The 15,712-nt window shown below is 46.0% G+C and overlaps 1 long non-coding RNA gene across 2 annotated transcripts in view; it reads right to left on the reverse strand.

Moving 5' to 3' along the window:
• The window catches only part of LOC115099497, a 133,798-nt gene that overhangs the window by 30,469 nt on the left and 87,617 nt on the right, over positions 1 to 15,712 (reverse strand). The window contains exon 3 of one of the 2 annotated variants that reach the window (XR_003858808.1): positions 10,186 to 10,296. The exons of the other annotated variant lie outside the window; for it this stretch is intronic. This is a non-coding gene — a long non-coding RNA (uncharacterized LOC115099497). Of the gene's footprint in view, positions 1 to 10,185; positions 10,297 to 15,712 lie in introns of those variants that run through there. 2 annotated transcript variants of the gene reach the window in all.

Below are 15,712 nucleotides of genomic sequence, written 5' to 3' on the forward strand. Positions count from 1 at the left end.
ACATGTTTATATATCAAAAAGACATAATTTGTTGTAAATACCAACTCACTGAAAGCATTGCTCAAATAATATACAAAACAAACACCTGATAAGGTGGCAAATGTGAACAATTTGCATTTATTCAAAAAACAGATTGAAGTTTGCACTTGGAAATGGTGTTCCTCCTGGGTATGATGTCAATTGCCCCAATAAGGCCCTTGTTTCGCCAAATGCTGCTTCCTCAGGGGGAAACCCTGACGAGTCAGACACCCAAAAATGTTATGGGGATCCATACATGTCAAAGCAGGGGGAGCCAAAGGTACATCTAGGTTTAAAACCCTGAAAGGTTTATTTTGCTGGCTTAAGTTGCTAGGCTCACAGTCATTTAGTAACAGATGAAGCAAGGGAGGTGCTGATTAAGTTGTTAGCATACATAGGGTATTTCCTTCACTTACAGGAGAAATGTGAATAGGCAGCCTTTAATATCTAACAGCACATATGGGTATTTCCAAATTTGTAGAAGACCGGAATATAGATAGCGTAGATAACATTACAGATAGTAGGGATGTGAATCATTTTTGAACGATTAAAATTATCGTCAGATAATTTTAAAATTGTCCTAAATCGTCAGAGTGCACGATACAATACAAATGCCCCCGATTTATCGTCATAAATCATCCTAAACCGTTAAATAGGGCACGGGAATTATTTGGAGGAGGGCGGGAAAACCGGCACACCAAAACAACCCCTAAACCCACCCCGACCCTTTAAAACCAATTCCTTACCCTCCCCCACCTTCCTGACCCCCCCCCCCCCAAATGTTAAATTACCTGGTGGTCCAATGGGGGGGGGGGTGTCCCGGCGCGATCTCCCGCTCTCAGGCCATCGGCGCCATTTTGGCTGCCACTAATTAAAATGGTGCCGATGGCCCGATAAAAAAAAACCACACCTGACCCTTTAAATCGACCTGTCACATGGTAAGGGCAAAGGGGCATCGGCACCATTTTATTTTAGCGCATCTGATGCCTGGGAATGGGAAATCATCCCCCGAGGCCCCCCTGGACCACCAGGTAATGTTAAAAGGTTTTGGGGGGGTCGGGAGGGTGGGGGAGGTTAAGGGGGGGGTCGATTTAAAGGGTCGGGTGGGGTTTTTTTTGTTAGCGGTGCGGGCCTCCCTAAAAAAATGGGCGATGTGAATTGGAATCGGAAACGATTCCAATTCACATATCTTAACGATCAGATTCCCCCCCCCCCCCCCCCCCCCAGCCGAACCTGATCGTTAAGACGATCTGGCACACGATTTACATCTCTAATAGATAGTGTGGGGAGGAGCTGGCTGTCGTGGTACATGTGGGCACCAATGATGTAGGAAAATGTGGGAGAGAGGTTCTGGAAGCAATAGAGCTAGACTTCAAGATAGATAATTTGTGAATTGCAAAGGAGTCACATGGAAATACCTTCATTATAAAGGGATACAGTTAAATCACAGTTCACAAGAGAGGATACTTTGTAATTATTTTACAGAACTGTTCTTCCAATAATGTTTCTATAGTCTCTGTTCTACTTCTGCTACATCCTGTATTCTCTCTGTCCCTCCAAAGGCCTCTGTTTCACCATCCAGGTTTCTTCAGGGAAAAATATTGTTCTTAACTATTCTTGTGTTGATACCATGGACTATATTTGGTGAAAAGGACTCAATCTCTTATTGTTGATTCTACTAGAGAAATTAAATGTTGTACACAATGGGGTTGACTTTAAGACCCACGCGAACACGTCCATGTGCACATGGTTCCCGGCATGCGCACATGGACATGGCTGTTTTATAACACGTGCATGTCAGCTCGTGAGTGTTATAAAATATGATATCCATGTGAAAATGCACAGCAGATTTTAATATCCACATGCACATGGGGGGGGGGGGATTTTAAAAGGCCATGCACGGTGACGGAAGTAGGGCTTCCCCAGTTCCCTCCCAGTCCACTCCAATTAAGGAACGGACTGGGAGGGAACTTCCATATACCCCTACCTAACCTTCCTACCCTTTCCCCTCCATTCCCTGACCCCTAACCCCTTCCTAGCTACTTCCTTTTTTTTTTTGTTTGATTACTTACTGTTCCTCAGGAGCAGAACTAAATCTCCGAGCACCAGCCAGCTGCTGCGTGCACTTCCGCAAGGCAGCAACGAATGGTGCTGTCCTGGCCCGCCCCTTTGGAGAGGCCCGGCATTGTAGTGCGTAACGGAGTTTACACACGTAGCCGGGACCTTCTGAAAATGCATGCGGCGCATGCAAGGCTCACCCATGCATGTAACCCCCTGTTTTTACGTGTGTGGCCCTTTTAAAATCAGGTCGAATATTGGTATTAATGCCTGCATCCACTTGTTGTATAAAAGGTTTTTCAAATCAATCTTTTTAAGCAAACATTTGTCTAACCTTTATATGTTGATTTGCCAATTCAGTGTCTTAAGACTTCAACTGTTGTTAATTAACAGCTTGCTAAATGCAACATAATCATCTGTGAATTTCCAATGTCTGAAAACAAAAATGTATATCTATTTGTTAATTCTGAAACATCTGCTTGATTGAATTCTAACTAATGAGAAAGGTTAAATGTTTAAAGTACAAGACCATAAACTATGCCTTTCACTTCTTATTGGTAGTCACAGTGTTGCATTAACTCCTCAGTACATTAACATATGTCTTAACCTTAAGAGATAGTAGAATTAGTGTCATGCAAAACATTTTTAAGAGTAGTTTAGATGAACATTTGTCTGGGATGATATAGGCTCAGTGGATCCTGCCTGGTAAATTTTTATCTGCAGCTGCTGATTTCTTAGGCATAATAAATTATATCATTTTAAATACAATTGTCTGGCCATTAAATGCAGCATTCCATTGGAAGATTAAGAGTCACAGTTTTTGCTGGACATTAGGGATGTGAATCGGGTTTCGGACAATTGAAAATACCGTACGATATTTTCAAAAACGTCAGAAATCGGGGGCTCCCCCAAAACGATAGGAAAACCAGTGGGGGTCCCAGGAGGGATCTCCTTCTCCCGGGCCGTCGGCTACCACTAATCAAAATGGCGCCGATGGCCCTTTGCCCTTACCATGTGACAGGGTATCCGTGCCATTGGCCGGCCCCTGTCACATGGAGGGAGCACTGGATGGCCGGCGCCATCTTTAAAAATGGTGCGGGCCATCCAGTGCTCCTACCATGTGACAGGGGCCGGCCAATGGCACGGATACCCTGTCACATGGTAAGGGCAAAGGCCATCGGCACCATTTTTATTAGTGGCAGCCGACGGCCCGGGAGCGGGAGATCGCTCCCGGGACCCCCACTGGACCACCAGGTACCTGTGAAAAGTTTTTTGGGGGGTTGGGAGGGTGGGGCAAGCTAAGGGATTAGTTTTAAAGGGTCGGGTGGGTTTTTTGTTTATCGGCTCAGGCACAGCCAATAAACAAAACCTCGATCAGGCCGGATGAAAAAAAAAAAACACGATGTGAATCGGAACCGGAATCAGAACCGATTCCGGTTCCGATTCACATCCCTACTGGACATCACACATATTAAATGATGGTTTATGTACATTCATTTAAAAATGAAAGATAATATAAACCGTAACAGACATTTTCATTTTGGTTCATTTTACCCTAAATAAATGCCCAGTCCCCCCCAAAAAACCCAAAAATTTCCCATTTTCAGAAAATGGTGTGCATTATCTATAAATAAGGAGGTAGATTTTAAAAGTGTTGCTCACACAAAAATGGCCACATGAATTTTAGGAAGTCGGGAAGGGCTTGCATACATGCGCACCCAGAATAAGGAGGTGGAAAAGGGACAGATCCAAGACTGACACATGTAACCACAAATTTTGCAGAGGCAATGTGCATATGATGCCTGTGTAACTTTGGAAAGAGCGAGAGGGAAACAAGAGAGAAAGAATCTGTATAGAGTCAGTCTGGAACGCTATATATAGTAGGGATGTGCATTAGTTTGCGAGGAAATAGAGATGATATTTCCTATTTTGTTGTGTTTTGGGAGGGCGAAGAAACAATAAGAAAACCCACGAATGTTTGTGTTTTCTTATCGTATTTTTTTTTGGGGGGGGGAGGGCACATAAAAAAAAACCCTAACCCACCCCAAGCCTTCAAATTTAATTTATTGCACCCCCACCTTCCCGACCTCCAAGACTTGCCCGACCAACCCCCCAAAACTTACCAAAAGTCCCTGGTGGTCCAGTGGGGGTCCCGGGAGCAATCTCCCACTCTCAGGCCGTCTGCTGACACTAATCAAAATGGTGTCGATGGCCCTTTGCCCTTACCATGTGACGGGCTATCAGTGCAATTGGTTGGCCCCTGTCATGTGGGGACAACCAGTAAACAAAATGGTGCCGGCTGTCCATTGCGCCGGCTGTCCATTGCTCTTACTATGTGACAGGGGCCAGCCACATGCTAAGGGCAAAGGGCCATCGGCACCAATTTGTTTACTGGCAACCGATGGCCCAAGAGTGGGACAATGCTCCTGGGCCCCCCACAGGACCACCAGGCCCGCGCCATTTTTAAAGATGGCACCGGCCGTCCATTGCTCCTACCATGTGACAGAGGCCGGCCAATGGCATGGATACCCTGTCACATGCTAAGGGCAAAGGGCCTTCGGCGCCATTTTGTTTACTGGCAGCCGATGGCCCGAGAGTGGGAGAACGCTCCCGGGACCGCCACTGGACCACCAGGTACTTAAAAATTTTGGGGGGGTTGGAGGGGTCTGGAGGGTGGGGGGATACTAAAGAACTAATTTTAAAGGGCCAGACTGTGTTTTTGGGTTACTTTTAAGTGCCCTTTCTTCCCACCCCCCCATAACGATAAGAGAACCCACAAAATTAATCGTGGGTTTTCTGATCGCTATCTGGGACCCCCCAATATCTGATGAGATTGAAAATATTGGATGATATTTTCAATCGCCAGATAAACAATTCATATCCCTAGCCAATTTTACTATGAATATCTCTGAAAGTGTCTGTAATAACATCCCTCCTAACTCCAACCCACCTCCTGAAAACCCACCCCAATTGAAAATGCCCCTCTAGAGTGGTACCTATATAGAGAGTGTCAGACTGACTCCATACAGAGGTGCTCTCTCTCTCTCTCCATGCAAGATACATGCATAAAGGCTGTAGAAGCACATGCGGCAACAGTATTTAAATGCTACACATGTACTTTATAAAATGAGGCGTATTTTTGCTTGTGCTGCAATGTATGTGTTTATAGGCGCACACGTGTTCCTTTTAAAGTTTACCTGAAGATGCACATTATTGGCAAATAGAACCTGAAGGATGGCGAACTATCATTCATACTCATGAACCACCTCCCTGGTGGGGCAAACAAGGCAGGCTGATGATGTGCCCCTACCAAACGTGAAGAGATCCCATGCATACTGGCCCTCATCTTCATTGCACATAGCATTTCTGAAGAACCTCCAACTTAGCACCAAGTAGTAGAGATGTGAATCGTGTGCCCGATCGTCTTAACGATCGGGTTCGGCTAGAGGGGGGAAAAAATCTGATCGTGGGTGATGTGGGTGATGTGAATCGGAATTGGTTCCCATTCACATCGTTATTTTTTTTGTAGTGAGGCCCGACCCTTTAAAATTAACCCCTTACCTTCCCCCACCCTCCCGAACCCCCCCAAAACTTTTTACAATTACCTGGTGGTCCAGTGGGGGCGCAGGGACCAATCTCCCACTCTCGTGCCATCGGCGCTATTTTGGCTGCCACTCAAAAATGGCGCCGATGGCCCGATAAAAAAAAACCCCACCCGACCCTTTAAAAACAACCCCTTAGCTTCCCCCACCCTCCCGATCCCCCCAAAACATACCTGGTGGTCTAGTGGTGGTCCCGGGAGTGATCTCCCGTTCTCAGGCCATTGGCTGCCACTCATAAAGATGGCGCCGATGGCCCTTTGTCCTTACCATATGACAGGGTATCCGTGCCATTGGCTGGCTCCTGTCACATGGTAGGAGCACTGGATGGCTGGCACCATCTTGAAAGATGGCGGCGGCCATCTTTACGACGGCGGCGGCCATCTTTAAATACGGCGGCGGCCATCTTTAAAGATGGTGGCGGCCATCTTTACGAAGGCGGCGGCCATCTTTTAAGATGGCACCGGCCAGCCAGTGCTCCTACCATGTGACAGGGGCCGGCCAATGGCACGGATACCCTGTCACATGGTAAGGGCAAAGGGCCATCGGCGCTATCTTCATGAGTGGCAGCCGATGGCCCGAGAGCGGGAGATCGCTCCCCGCGCCCCCCCTGGACCACCAGGTAATTTTAAAAGGATTTTTGGGGGGGGGGTCGGGAGGATGGGGGAGGTTAAGGGGGTCGGTTTAAAGGGTCGGGTGGGGTTTTTTTTTATCAGGCCATTGGCGCCATTTATATTAGTGGCAGCCAAAATGGCGCCGATGGCCCGAGAGTGGGAGATCGCGCCGGGCCCCCCCCCCCCACTGGAGCACCAGGTAATTTAACATTTTGGGGGGGTTCGGGAGGGTGGAGGAGGGTAAGGGATTGGTTTTAAAGGGTCGTAGTGTGCCAGTTTTCCCGCCCACAACCCAAATAATTCCCGTGCCCGATTTAACGATTTTTGACGATAAATCGGGGGAATTTGTATTGTATCGCACACTCTAACGATTTTTGACGATTTAAAAAATATCGATGATTTTTTTAAATAGTCAAAAAACGATTCACATCCCTATTCTTTAATAATTACGTTTTTTTTTTTAAATATCTGTGGTGACCCTGGATATAGGAATATTCATAAGGATGCAGTCCTGTGCAGAATGCAATGTGAGAAGGCAAAGGCACCCTGAAGCCACTGAGCCTCTATTTTGGAAATGAAAAGAGAAAGGTGTTTCCTGCTTATTGGCTAGGAGCCCAATTTTCAGTGGATGTTCAGCACGAAAATTTAGGGGCCGAATTTGGGCTGAATATGGAGACCTAAATTTGAGGTTCCTAAATTGAGGATTGCATTGAATCTAACTTACAGGCCGATACAGTACAGTGCGCTCTGACAGAGCGCACTGTTAGCCGGCATTTGGATGTGTGTTTTCGACGTGCTAGCTTTACCCCTTATTCAGTAAGGGGTAATAGCGCATCCAAAAGCACGTCCAACCCCCCTGAACCTAATAGCGCCCGCAACATCCAAATGCATGTTGATGGCCCTATTAGGTATTCCCGCGCGATTCAGTAAGTAAAATGTGCAGCCAAGCCACACATTTTACTTTCAGAAGTTAGCGCCTACCCAAAGGTAAGTGCTAATTTCTCCGGGTACCGGGAAAGTGCACAGGAAAGCAGTAAAAACTGCTTTTCCGTGCACTCTCCAACTTAATATCATGGCGATATTAAGTCAGAGGTCCCGAAAGTTTAAAAAAGTAAAAAAAAAAAAAATTTGAAATAGGCCCGCGGTTCGAGAACCGTACGCTTAATTTTGCCGGCGTCCGGTTTCCGAACCTGTGGCTGTCAGCGGGCTCGAGAACCGACGCCGGCAAAATTGAGCGTCGGCTATCAAACCCACTGACAGCCACCGCTCCTGTCCAAAAAGAGGCGCTAGGGACACGCTAGTGTCCCTAGTGCCTCTTTTTACCGCTGGGCCTAATTTAAATAAATTTTTTTACTCGCCCGCTCTCCCGCGTTTTTTACTGTATCGGCCCATTAAGAAGCCCAACTCTGGAATTCAGCACTGAGCACACAACTTGCTGCATCCTCCTCCTCCTCCCAATTTAAGTTCCCTAAATTTATGCACTCAGCAGGGGATCATTTTCTGTTAGCCAGATGTAGGTGCCTAACTCTTAAAGTTGGGTACCTAGACCTTTCGAACAGTGAGCTCTTTCATTTCTTTAATGGTCAATTTTCAAAGATCTGCTAAGTAAATAAGATAAATGGCTAATTTTAGTTGGCCTTACTCAAAAACCAAACTCAGAATGTCAGAGGAGCTTTAGACAAATAAAACGGGTTTCAGCATTGGCGTGAATGAGAGCCTCATTCACATGCATTTGCATGTGTGAGCACTCTCTCATTCACGCCACGTGGGACGCGCGTTAAATAGGCGTTAATTCCCCTATTGTATTAGGTGGTGGATTAGTGCCTATTTAATCCACGTCCGACTGCAGGTTATTCAGTGCACTCGGCTGAGCGCACTGTATTGCATCAGCCCCACTATTTACAAATAGGGCGCTATTTGTCAAAAATGAAAGAAAATAAAAACAAAAACAATTCCTCCCAAATCATAAAACAAACAAAACCTACCCCAAAAAATGAATTAACAAAACAAATACGAAAAAACTGAGTTTGCATATCCCTAAGTACAAGCATACTTTCCTTTGGAAATCTGTTTAGGTGAAAAGTACCTTCAGAGATTTGCCTCTACTTTCTCTCTAAGTTTTTGTGGTACACAACTTACATTGCATTCTTGTTTCCCCATCTTGACCCCACATCTGTGCCCACCTACTTTTTCCTCGTGTAAAACTACATGTGTTTTTTATTTCCAAGTATGCAATTACCCAGGAAAAGAGTAGGCAATTTTCAGCCAAATTACCTGGGTAAATGACTTTTGAAATTGCTCTCCCTTTGATGTAAACTAGCACATTAAGAAATCCATTTTAGTAGCCCCTTCCCACTTTTGATTGATTAGTATTCTTAGATATAAATTTCTCAACTTATGCATAACCATCCAGAAATTATCCAATACAATTTTTCAAAATTCACAAAAATATTTGTTGAATATGAAACTTCTCCACAATTAGCACCATAGACAGTAGGGATGTGCACAGAAAAAAATGTTTTATGGGGGCATAATTTGGGTTTAATTTCCATTTATTAATGTTTATTTTAGGATATTTCATTTGTGCTGTCCCAAAATAAAAATTAAGGCCAATAACTAAAAAGATGATAAGCAGATAAGTAATCTAGCTAAGTTCAGCCAGTTACATGAACAGGAATACTCAACTGGATAAGTTTCCCAATATCCCTAAATAAAGTTATCTGGTTACCTTTAGTCAGATAACTTTAATCCTAACTGGCTATATTTGAATATCTCTGATTAGATTTAAAGTTATTTGTGTACATGTTCCTGGATATCTTTAGGTTTGTTTAGATTTAAAACAATATAGCTGGTTAAATGGGGATCTCCTGTTAAAAAAAAAAAATGAACCCCCCCCCCCCCCCCCAAGCTTTGAAGGCCTAATGGCCCAATTCACTAACCCCCCACTCCAATGTATCAAGAATAGGGCATGCTGGCCTGTAACCCCAATACTCCAAATACTCTTAAGCCCCTCTAAACATAGCCTAGAAAAGTAAATTTGTATGGGGCCAATCATTGCCCCATACTCAAAGCAGTATGCTGGTAACTTTTAACTTATACTTCCAATGCTGCTGTCTGAGCAATGCTGGAAGCTGCTGGGAGCAATAAGAGAGAACTGTGATCCAAACTGACAGAGGGATTTGGGAAGGTGTCAGGTGGGTGAGAAGGTAAGGGTTGATCTGGTGACATGGGGGATGCATGGGGGGACTGAGGAGAGGTGAGGTGAGGTATGTTTTTCAATAACTGATAGAGTGGGTGGAGAGAACTGACGATCGGCTCATATAATTTAATCTTGCAAGCAATATTTGAAGGGGCTTGAAGTTTGGGGGACTTAGGTCGGCAGACACAATTTGATTCATTGGGGTGAGGGTCAGGGCCACTATATCCATGAGGCCTAGTGATCACCACTTAACCAGCAATATTATTTTAAATATTACCAGTTAAGCCTAAAATTATCCTGGAATACATTCCCGGATAATTTTAGACCTGCTCATGGTCACTCTTAGAATTACACAAACTACCAAGAGGATTTCAATAGAATTACCATGTTGGTATAGGTTAGTCCAGTGAGGTTTGATTAGTGAGAATAACTTATCTTAACACTCACTGGACTATCACCAAACTGTTTTTGTTATATAGACACTTTTAAATAATCATTCTTCAAGGAGAACTGGTTCTGCAATTTTTAATATTTTTTTATATTTTTTTGCACTTATAAAAAAATTGTTTCATGTGTTAAGGACACCCTATTTCATTAAAAATCTCTTCTTTTAATGACAAAGCTAGTGTCCCAAATCCTTTTATTTCATGTGAAACACTCTTCATGTAGCATCAAAACTACTATCAAAAGTTCTAGTCTGCACTCACTTATAGCTTATCTCTCGTCACTCCAATGGAACACTCTCTCAAGCCCCTGAAGCAGGCGGGGATCTGCCGAAACGCTGGCAATATCTTAACCGCGCTTCTTCCTGAATAACGAGAGAAAAGTTCTCTCTTGTTAGTGCGCACTAAACTCTGAAATGAGGGAAACATGAAATAACTATCTCCCGAACCATTACAAAAACGAAATTTGACAGTAAACGCCCCGAAACAAAAGCGACACACACAAAAAAAAATCAGTGCACATTTCTACTGCTCAATATAGATTTCCTAAGCCTAATGGTGCTTTCCAGTTCCCCTGCTTACCTAATTCCCACCCCGACCTTTTTTCCCTTTCCTACCACAATATCTAAAATTGTTGGAGTTCTTCAGCCCAGACCGTGGTCGTGTTCTACCGCGATCAGGGCCAGACTACACTGTAATTGCTAGAGGGCTATGATGGGAATGTATGCACAAGTTATAGCAGCCTAGCACCGGGCCCTGATCATATTAACAAGTTTAGGTACCGGGGGAAGGGCCCAGAATACCCCTTTATTAGCTGGCTAAATTAAAGCTAAATAATGATTTATCCAACTATAACTTAGCTGGATAACTGTCTGAATATCCTAAAACTTGCCATTTGGAAAGCTAACTGGCTTCTGAATATCTACCCCCCCCCCCCCCCCCCGTGTACCAGTTTTACAACCTATTAAAAATATACTTAAGTATGACCTGGAAGAATGAATAATTTACTGTATAATTAACACTAAGAGCAGAAAATCCATAATACACAAGTGCTTTAGAATGTAAATAATACAAAATTTATTTTTTCTATGTTGTAATGCTTTTCTGGTCACCAGACATCATCCAGCTTTATTCAAAACCAGTTGTCCGCAAACATATATTGAGAGAGGAGTGAAGGGATATTTGTACTTCTTAGGAATCCTTCCTCAATTCTTTCTTTCCCATCTACAGGTGATAATGTCCTACTTTTTATTCCTATTCGTTATGCATTTCTAACTTGCAGAATTACATTGGCATACAATATTGCACAGCAAAGCCCTCAGTGAGCATGCCAAGTCATTACTTATTACACCATTGGAAGGCTATAGCGATATTCCAAGGCAGTAATTTATGACATTCTGAAGCAAAACAAACTGGCATCTCATCATTATCATCTAATGTGAGTGGCAGTTAGAACCGTACACTGGTATTCAGGCTGATTTTCTGTCAATAAAAGTTATTAAATGAATCTCTAAACAAAGATGGTGGATCAAATGCCCCCTTATTTTACCATCCAAAAGGGATTGGGTGGCATAATGGATTAATAAACTGCATCTGATTTCTAGAGATCTATGTTCAAATGCTGACTTACATCCATGTTATGATCGCTGCCTGCGGGTTTCCCCGCGAGCAGACTTCACTCACCCACACTGCTTTCTTCACCGATGTGGCACGGACGCCGCCGTCGGGCCTCTCCACGCAGCCGGAGCTGCAGACTAGATCTCTCCTTGCGGCCCGGAGGCCGCCCGTGCTGTTCCTCTTCACTGCGGCTGGAGCCACGGACTTCCTGCTATCTTCTGCGCAGGTGGGACCGCCGCCAACATTACCTGCATCTTCGTGGTGCTAGGCCGCAAGCCCCAGTCACCCGGCTGCTGGAGCCGCCCTCGGGGCCTCCTGCAGCGGCTGGAGCCGCTGCCATCTTCGGGCCTGCGTCTCAGGCCAGCCCTGCCTCTTCCTATGTTGTGCGTTGGTGCAGGCCGCTGTCCGCGGTCCTGCCCAGGCTCCTGCTTCCCCTTAGGCGCTGGCATGCGCCTCTCTGCTACATTTAAAGGGCCAGACACAGGAAGTGTGCTGGCCCCACCGTTAATGGGACTTCCTGCACCAGCCCTATAAAAGGGCTGCTCTGTCAGTCAGTCTTCGCCTTGCATCGGAGTTGCTTCACTCTGGAGGATCCTGCCTGCCAGAGCTCCGTCAGGTCTTCTGTCTTCGTCATGGAGCTCCTCGTCTTGTCTGCTTCGAACCATGTCTTCGTGTCATGTCTTCATTGCCTGAGTTCCTCTTCCAGGTGTCCTGGTGTCTTGTCCTGATTCTCCGCTTCCTGTTGTTCCTGGTTCCTCGATGTCCTGCTCCTGTGTCTTCATCTTCAGCGCTCCTTAGCCTTTGGTCCTGTAGGCCGGGGGTCCCTCGGATGATGTCTTGCCCGAGCGTGGACTAGCCTACAGGTGGACTGGTGTCCTGTGCTCCTGAGCCGTCATGTCTTGCCAGCCGTTGGTGGAGCTTCGGATGACATTGGCTCCATTGGAGTTCTGCTTCGACTGGATCCTTCCCTGCGCTCGTCCCGTTCTCCGCGTGGTCCGTGACCAGCCTCCTCGAGCTGTGTAGGGCGCGCAGTGGGACAGGGTGGTCCGTGACTCAGATCCATGGGTGAACTGAGTAGGGCGCCCTGAGAGACAGTGCCAATGTTCTTCCGCCCAGCTTCTCATCTAGTCTGGACTTCGTCAATTTCCTCGTCTCGTCCTGGATGCTGTTGCATCACTCTTGGTATCATGTCTTGTTCCTGATGTTGTCGCATCGACCCTGGTCCAGGATGCCGTCGCATCGACCATTGGTCCGTGATGTCTTTGCATCAGCCTTGGTGTCATGTCTTCATCCTCGATGCCGTCGCATCGACCCTGGTGTCATGTCTTCAGCTACCTCGGTGTCTTGTCTAGTGCCAGCCTTCATCTCTGATGCCGTCTGCATCAGCCTTGGTGTCAAGTCCTCGTCTGCGATGCCATTGCATCGATCCTGCTGTCATGTCTTCATGTCAAGGCCCGTCTGCCCTCAACCTCAGGCCAGGCCTGCTGCTCCATGCCGATCCAAGCGGCAGGTCCGAAAGGGCTTGGAATGGTCGGAGGACCATTCACATTCCAACATCATCCTGTTGTTGGCCTTTGGAGCTTGCAGACCTTGCAGAGGGTAAGACCATCAGCCATGGTGGATCATGCCGTCAACCCTCTGTTCGGTCCTGGATCCGTCTGGGGTCGGGCCGAGGCCCATGGGCACACTAAAAACACCCTTCTCAACAATCCAGATGAAATTAATTTGTGGGTTCACATCCTATTTGGAATGTATTCATATAACAAAATTACCTAGAAGTAGATATTCAAAACATAGAAATATAGAAACAGAAATGACGGCAGAACAGGACCAAATGATCCATCTAGTCTGCCCAGCAAGCTTATATCTGCTGCACTGTGCAGGTTACCCTCATGCTTATCAATTTTCCAGACTGTAAAAGTCAGGGCCCTTGGATGCTGTCTGAATCCAATTTTCCCAAACCCCTGCCGTGGAAGCAGAGAGCAATGATGGAGCCACATCAACAGTATCAGGCTTAATGATTAAGGGTAGCATAAGCCAAATCAGCAAGTTACCCCATGTTTATTTTTTCCCTAAAACGTAAAAGTCAGGGCCCTCGTTGATTGCTGTCGAAGCCAGTTCCCCTTTTCCCACTGCGATTGAAGCAGAGAGCAATGATGCATTAAGCCTTGATACTCTTATTTGTTAAGGGTAGCAGCTGCCACACCAACAAGTTATCACAGTTTTCTTTTATTCCATCCTCTAGCCTTTAGGTATCCAGTGAGTTTATCCCATGCCCCTTTGAATTCTTTCTTCTTCACTATCTCCTCCGGAAGGGCATTCCAGGCATTCACCACTCTCTCTGGGGCGGATTTTAAAAGCCCTGCTCGCGTAAATCCGCCCGGATTTATGCGAGCAGGGCCTTGCGCGCCGGCGCGCCTATTTTCCATAGGCCTGCCGGCGCGCGCAGAGCCCCGGGACTCGCATAAGTCCCGGGGTTTTTCGAGGGGGGCGTGTCGGGGGCAGGGCCGATCGGCGCGGCATTTTGGGGGCGGGATGTGGCGTTTCGGGGGCGTGGTTTCGGCCCGGGGCAGTCCGGGGGCGTGGCCGCGCCCTCCGGAACCGCCCCGGGTCGCATCTCGGCGCGCTAGTGGCCCGCTGGCACGCGGGGATTTACTTCTCCCTCCGGGAGGCGTAAATCCCCCGACAAAGGTAGGGGGGGGTTTAGATAGGGCCGGGGGGGTGGGTTAGATAGAGGAAGGGAACGGAGGCAGGCTGCGCGGCTTGGTGCGCGCCGGCTGCACAAAATCGGCAGCCTTGCGTGCGCCGATCCAGGATTTTAGCAGATACGTGCGTATCTACTAAAATCCCGCGTACTTTTGTTTGCGCCTGGTGCGCCAACAAAAGTACGTGAAGGCGCACTTTTTTAAAATCTACCCCTCTGTGAATAAATATTTCCTGACATTGGTTCTAAGTCATATTTATTCACAGAGAGAGTGGAGTTTCATTTCATGACCTCTAGTTCTATTGATTTATTTGCAATGGAAAAGATCTGATGATTGTGCATTATTAAAACCTTTCAGATATCTGAAGGTCTGTATCATATCTCCCCTGCACCTCCTCTCTTCCAGGGTGTACATATTCATATTCTTCAGACTCTCCAGCCTTCCAATGCTAACACCTCACCAATTTGGTTGCTCTTCTTTGGACGGTCTCTATCCTGTCTATCTTTTTTGAGGTACGGACTACAGTACTGAACACAGATTTCCAGGTGAGGCCTCACTAAGCACCTGTACAAGGGCATTATCACCTCCTTTTTCTTACTGGTTATTTCTCTTTCTATACAGCCCAGTATTCTTCTGGCTTTAGCTATCGCCTTGACACATTGCTTCAGACTATCACACCAAAGTCCCTCTCCCAGTCCGTGCCCATCAGTCTTTCTCCGCCCATCACGTACAGTGCTTTTGGATTGCTGCACCCCAAATGCATGACTCTGCACTTCTTGGCATTGAATCCCAGCTGCTAAATCTTTGACCATTCTTCAACAAAATGTTTAGCTAAGTTAGTCAGATAAACCTCATCTGGCTAACTTACTTGGGATATTCAGCAGTACAGCTATGTTGTTATATCCAGCTAAAGTAGACCTGTTGTATGGCAGATCTAACTTATCAGATTAACTTAACCAGATAAGCATGGAAACCTCTACTTATCTGGCTAAGTTAGGGCCACCCTGCCCATGGGATATCCGGCTACTTAGGTAAGTGGCTTATCTGGCTATATGGCGGCTGTTGAACATAGCCAGATATTCAGCAGCTACCACTTAGCCAGATAAGTCACTGCTTATCCAGCTAAGTAGCACAGAATATCTGCCTCCTAATTATTTAACAGTTGTAAATTTACTGAAATACTTCAAGGCTCAAATACCTTAGAGTTTAAATTGATATATATATCAATTTAGGAGACAGATATTCTGTGCTAGAGTGTGTGTGTCTGTGTGTGTCTGTGTGTGTGTGTGTGGGTGGGTGTGGAACATACATGGGATGCGGGTAAACAGTATGCTGTCTAGTAGGGATGTGCAGACCAAAAGTTTATGTTCATAAGTCCATAAGTCGAAAGGGGGGGTCAATTTCGGTCAATATGGACATATGGAGAATTCCATAAGTTGAGTCTATGTCCATACGTGCA

The sequence above is a fragment of the Rhinatrema bivittatum genome, chromosome 9 (genome assembly GCF_901001135.1).
Source record: "Rhinatrema bivittatum chromosome 9, aRhiBiv1.1, whole genome shotgun sequence".
In the NCBI taxonomy this organism is placed as follows: domain Eukaryota; kingdom Metazoa; phylum Chordata; class Amphibia; order Gymnophiona; family Rhinatrematidae; genus Rhinatrema; species Rhinatrema bivittatum.